Here is a 6000-nt window from a genome sequence, read left to right as displayed (position 1 = left end):
AATTTTTAAGATGGTTTTAATATATAAATACCAAAGGAAGATCCATTAGACAAAATTATTTCTTTCACAGTTGAAAAAAAAAGTTTTTAATTTTATATTTTATTCATAGACTTCATTGTTGAATTGACAAACAAATTAATTGCATTAAACTGTCACATATCTGTAACTCGATAAAAGTTTAGCACAAATTCAGTATGTATTTTAAAGTACTTCACATTTTCCGTTTCTTTCAGATAAAAAAAAAACAGTGTTAAAAATGTGTAAGTTTATATTTAATATAGTAGATAATAAACTGAAACCATAAAAACAAAACATTCAAAAAGGTGACATATTTTTTTCTTTAAATAACGACAAATTAAAATTGTTAAATAATATAAGGCTATTTCAAAAAATACTTTATATGCGAATATACTGTTTATTAGTGCATTAATGACATCTGCTACATTCAAAACATCAGATGGCCTCCAATATTTTAAATCGAGTCCTTTATAACGGTACCAACATCATTATACTTAGAAAATAGAGCTGTTTAATTTTAACACCATTAAATGCTACAATGTATTACATGTCACAAATATAGATTACTGATTTCAAGAGAAGTTAAAATTTACTGTATTAGCATGATTGTTATTAGTGATACTTTGATCCAGTATTTATGGTGTCACATACACTGAATGTGTACTCATAATTAAACAAGTTAATAATCATTACTGAATATCCAGTAATATAATTTCATCACTGTATATAACAGGTAACAACTGCTCATGCCTAATTGAAACATTCTAAAAATTTTTTGAAACTGATCTCCATTAGCTAAAATATTTTTCAAAATATACTTCACTTGATAAAACATTCACTTCCCAGTAGCGAAAAAATTAACATACATACATATTAATAATCCTTAGAAAAAACCCTTTAGCCAGATATATATTTCATAGCAGCCATCCCTTGAATGCTTTTGTGAGGTAAACACTCAACTTGACTTGAAAAATATGTTACTTTTTAAAAAATTTTCCTTCCTCTCCTATCTTGATATATCTTCTACAACAGGGATTTTCAACCAAGGGGGCTTCACGGGGGAAGAACATGGTCAGCCTTTTATTTATATGTTAAGTATTTAGTTTTAGTTCATGAATATCAAAATCTACTTTTGTTCAAGTTTTGGCACTTATCAACATTTTCTATACTTTTGTTGTTTAATTTATAAAACAAGTTGAAACATAGTCTGAATCTAAATAAATGTATATGCATTTTTCAAGAGTTGGAGAGGGGGGAAGGATTTTCTAGCAATGGCGAAAGAGGTGAATGGGCAGAATAGGCTGTTTTATTATTTTTAATACATCTATGTTATAGTATTTATTATACTAATTAAAGCCATGCCTTTCACATACTTTTATAATTGATGAATCAAAGTAATATACTTTTAATCTTCATTCAAAAACATTCATCTAAAATGTGTACGTAGGAAGTATTTTTGTGAAAGGGAAGGCCATAAAGTACTGTACTTCCTTTGTAATCTCAGATTAGTCATGCTACTGTAACATTTATGTTCTCAAAACCTGTGTACTGTATTATCATTTTTCAGGTTACAACTTTAGTTTGACTAAAAAGAAAAATAAATTCACAAATGTTTTATTGCACAGAACTTATAAGTTCACAAAATGTTGAGTATTTACTAAAAATTAAGAAGAGTTGAAAACAGTAAAAATCATACTATGTAACCAACTCCAGAAACCACCTGTTGGTGTTTAATGATCTTTTGCACATGTTGGTTCATAAAGACTGGACAAGTTTCACAAAGGTTCAATAATATTTGCATAGGCAGTTATATTCCTGTATTAGTTAATTCTGTTTCAAAGTCATCAGACATCATGTCAGTAAGAACTGCATGTTTACAATTCAGAAATATTCAAGAAACACAATTAGGTGTTTATCATGTTTCAAAATTAGCAAAGCTTTTCAATAAAAAAGAAATATTTTAAGTAAATTGCCAAGGGTTTCTTATTTCAACAATAATGCTTACTTACACGAATAAAGAAATAGCGGTACTGTTCTGTTATCGGGATCAAGTTCAGAAATGTATGAATGCGTTTATGTGTTCATTGTATGCATAAGTACAAATATAAGTGTGCATACAAATACACATATAAGCACATACATACCAACACACATCCATACATTTCTGAATCCAGTCCCTTGATAATAGAACAGTACCAAAATAAGTGTTACTGCTTTTGCTCAGTATCCGAGGAAGCATATTCTTTGGATGTACAAATTGTAAACTTTTCTATACTTTACTTTTTATAGCTAATAATTAAAGCTTTTCCTTCAGATTTTCAATTTTTCTTTTTCGGTTATAATTAAAAACAGATTTCAATAGCAGTAAACTGAAAATAAAAGAAGTGACGTAGTGCTGTTTACAATAATGTAAAAATAAAGCAGTAATTTGAAAATACAGAACTATGGATTTTTACTTGACTCTTAATCTATACAACCTCCTCATGGTAATGGTAAAAAGCATGGAAAAAAAAAAGAGGGGAATGAGACTGTAAGCTGTCAAACTATTGGGGTTATAGAAAAGTATAGTTAGTTTTTTGCTATTGCTTGGGCCTTCAGCCCATTTTAGGATCAATATAGAGATCAAACCTCACTACTGCATCACATAACAACTAATTCGTTGGAAATTTGAATCATTAGATATGTTTTGTATTTCTAATGCAAATCACAGTACAGATATTTATAGGACATTCAGTACGATTTGAGGTACATTATGAATGCAGGTGCTACCAGGATAAAAAATATTTATCTTTTCTGCTATGCTGATGACCACTACACATTTTAAGAATAATATCAACATGGTAGTTACAGATATGACACTGTTTGACTTTTGTTTTTACGTATCAGAGATTAGCAAATAAGGCATAGTTTGAAATTATTATACACACAATGTGATTTCAAAAAATTAAATTAGTAATTATTAAAAAGACACACAAATTCTGTTCAGATGACAATTATGTTTCAAAAGCAAAACAAAGTGAGTTGCTTATTACGTGAGTAAATTATGAATTCCGAGTCTCATTTTGGGCATGCTTGATCTGTACATAAAGTATATGGCATATAATTATAAAAAAATAACTTCTAAGAAAGAGTATATTTTTAATTTGTTTTAAGAATATGTTCTGAAAATTATTCAGATTTTTGAAGTTTTCAAAAAACAACACTTTTTTTTCACTTTCATACAACATATAAATTGCTATTTCAGTGTCTATGAAGTATCAGACTTTCAATACTCAGCTACATAAATTTCTATCCATAAAAATTGTTTTCTTACTTTTTTATTAGCAACTAATAACAGATTTTATTTTAGATATAAAAAATGCACTCAGAAATATATGTTCTGCTTTACCACTCAGAAATAATACTTGAGCGAATTTTGTGGCACGGGCTATACTTTCACATTATTTTTAGTTTGTTAACTTTCTTTAGAATATGGTCACTTTTATCTGGTTGCATGTGTAGTTTCCCTTTTATTTTTTGTTTATTATCTCTGTCTTTAAAATATATTGAACTCGTATTCTCTACATTGATTATATATTCTTTATGAAAATGAATATTTAGACAAAATAATGCTTAAGACAATTAACATTATATAACATTACAGAACTAATTCTAGAATGGCTACTATGCGGAAGGCTATCAAACGCTGCATTTTTAAAGTAAATAATAAAAGCATATTTCTATCGTAGTTATATGAGAACTGAATAATATGAGATTATAGTATAGTTAGTTATACGAGAATATCTGAAATAATATTTTCACAAGTATACACATAATGTTTCAATACTTGGGTTTTCAAGGCAGAAAAAGTTATAAAATAATACACATTCAGAAATAAGTGTCAAAAGTAGCTAGTTATCTGATACATATGTAGATCATATGAGCAGGAATGTGATATATTAATACATATATAAAATCGTATAGAAAAGTAATTGCCCTGCGTTTTCGCAATAGACGCACATTACTCGACTTTTTATGCTAATTTAGCAACATAACAGAACAAAATTAGGAATCAGATACTAATCAAATATAAACACACCTTCATCCCGTTTTTCCCCATCTATTTTCCTTTTCTCCTTAGCACCTACTCCCCACATGATACAGTCAAAAGTCGTTAATCCGGACTCGTCGGGACTTCGGCGATTCCGGATTATCGATTTTTCCGGATTATAGATCATAAGTTTAAATCTCATAAGATGGCATGCAGAAATTCTAAAATTAAAAATATGAAACCGTAATTTATGAAATAAAGAACAATTATGATCTAAAGGGTATCAAAATTTACAAAAAGAAAAAGCTTAATATTTATTTGTTTACTTTATTAAACATTTCTTTCAATGTAAGTTGTTTAAGTTTTGCTTCGTTTCATGTGATAATACTTTCTCTTTAATTCTATTAGATATAATTTCTTGTTCAATTACAAAGTTCCGCTGTTCAAGTCCTATAATTGCTATGTCGAGAATACTGACAAATTTGTCAATCGAAATTTTTTCGTTTTCAATAACCTCTGTCACTTTCTTCGCTCTCGGAGGCGAATTATAATGACGAGGAACTTGTTTTAAATCATATCAAAGATGGAGCACATCGAGATGAAATACTACATTTGATAAGGAATTATAAGCCAAATAAAATAAAAACATCTGCTCTGAAGATAAGGATAGTACTGACAGATCAACTTCCAATTCATTACGCGCCCGCCGCGGCGTTCCCCCCGCCGAGCAGTGTGAAATTGATAAACAGATTTCGGATTTCAAAACATACTTTCGCTTTAGATCCTTTACATATTAACAAATATATATCGGAAATTCTATTTGATATAATCGAAAGTTTAAGCTTACTTTTATAAAATTGCTCTTGCTTAAAATTGCTAAAAATAATAAACCGGATCCAATTCGAAAATTAAGGAACAACGCAATCATCAACATTAACTGAAATAGATAATTATTTAGCTTATACGTCCATTATACATAAAACGCGCACGCGAAAACGTATTCTGCACTTGCGCACACTCATATGCGCAGTCGTAAAATGTCTTACGCGCACGCGTAAACGCCTGTGCGCATGTGTCAACGCGGCGCATGCGCAGAAAGTTTTTAGTTTTGAGGTCCGTATTATAGATCATTCCGAATTATGGGTGTCCGAATTAACGACTTTTGACTGTATTTACTTCCGTTGGCATAATGAAATGTCGCCCATATCCTTAAAGGAGCCAAGTTGGCGCAACCAAGGCTGTTCTCTGAACCTTATCCAAGATTTTTACTATCATTTTATTTAATTTCTTAAAAAACAAACATCACACAAAAATTCAATCTAGGAATTTTATCACACATTTCACGCGAAAATCCACCGAATTTTTCATATTGACTCCGTTGTCAGAAAATTATCATAAATCTAAGCGAAAAAGACATCATCAAAATGTTCGAAAACAGGAAAGTAAATCCAAAACAAAACCTTCAATTACTGGCGTAAAAATTGGTCGCCAAAAACACTCTCCGGTAGTAACTAAGGCTCCTATATACATACAATTTTTGTATAGTGACTTCAGATGTGGATAAGTTTTGCGAACACTCGTTTGTTTTACTGGCTTCGCTGAATTTTGCGATGAATGCATCACATTTATTGCCGAGTCTTCCAAATTTTTCATACTGTTAATGCATCAGCAGTGAATTATTCTCCTCTTTCCTCAAGTACACTACGGCGATAAACAACTATTCACTAAAGATTTTGCTTAAATTTCCACTCATAATAATTTAAATTGCGAAAATCTCACAATTAGCACCCAAACACACTAATCAACACCACAATTCTTCCGAAAACGCGCCGTAGTAGTCAAAAGTGGGGTACGCCGTCTTGCCAGGTGAAACTAGTCGATATTTCCGTTACGTCAAAAATTCGAAAAGTGGGGTAGGGTTTGGAAATACTAAGGCTCCTCTAATATATAGG

The sequence above is a fragment of the Stegodyphus dumicola genome, chromosome 8 (genome assembly GCF_044657685.1).
Source record: "Stegodyphus dumicola isolate Sdum_Otavi_A_Nest chromosome 8, ASM4465768v1".
NCBI lineage: Eukaryota > Metazoa > Arthropoda > Arachnida > Araneae > Eresidae > Stegodyphus > Stegodyphus dumicola.
Note: the sequence above shows the minus strand (reverse complement) of the source record.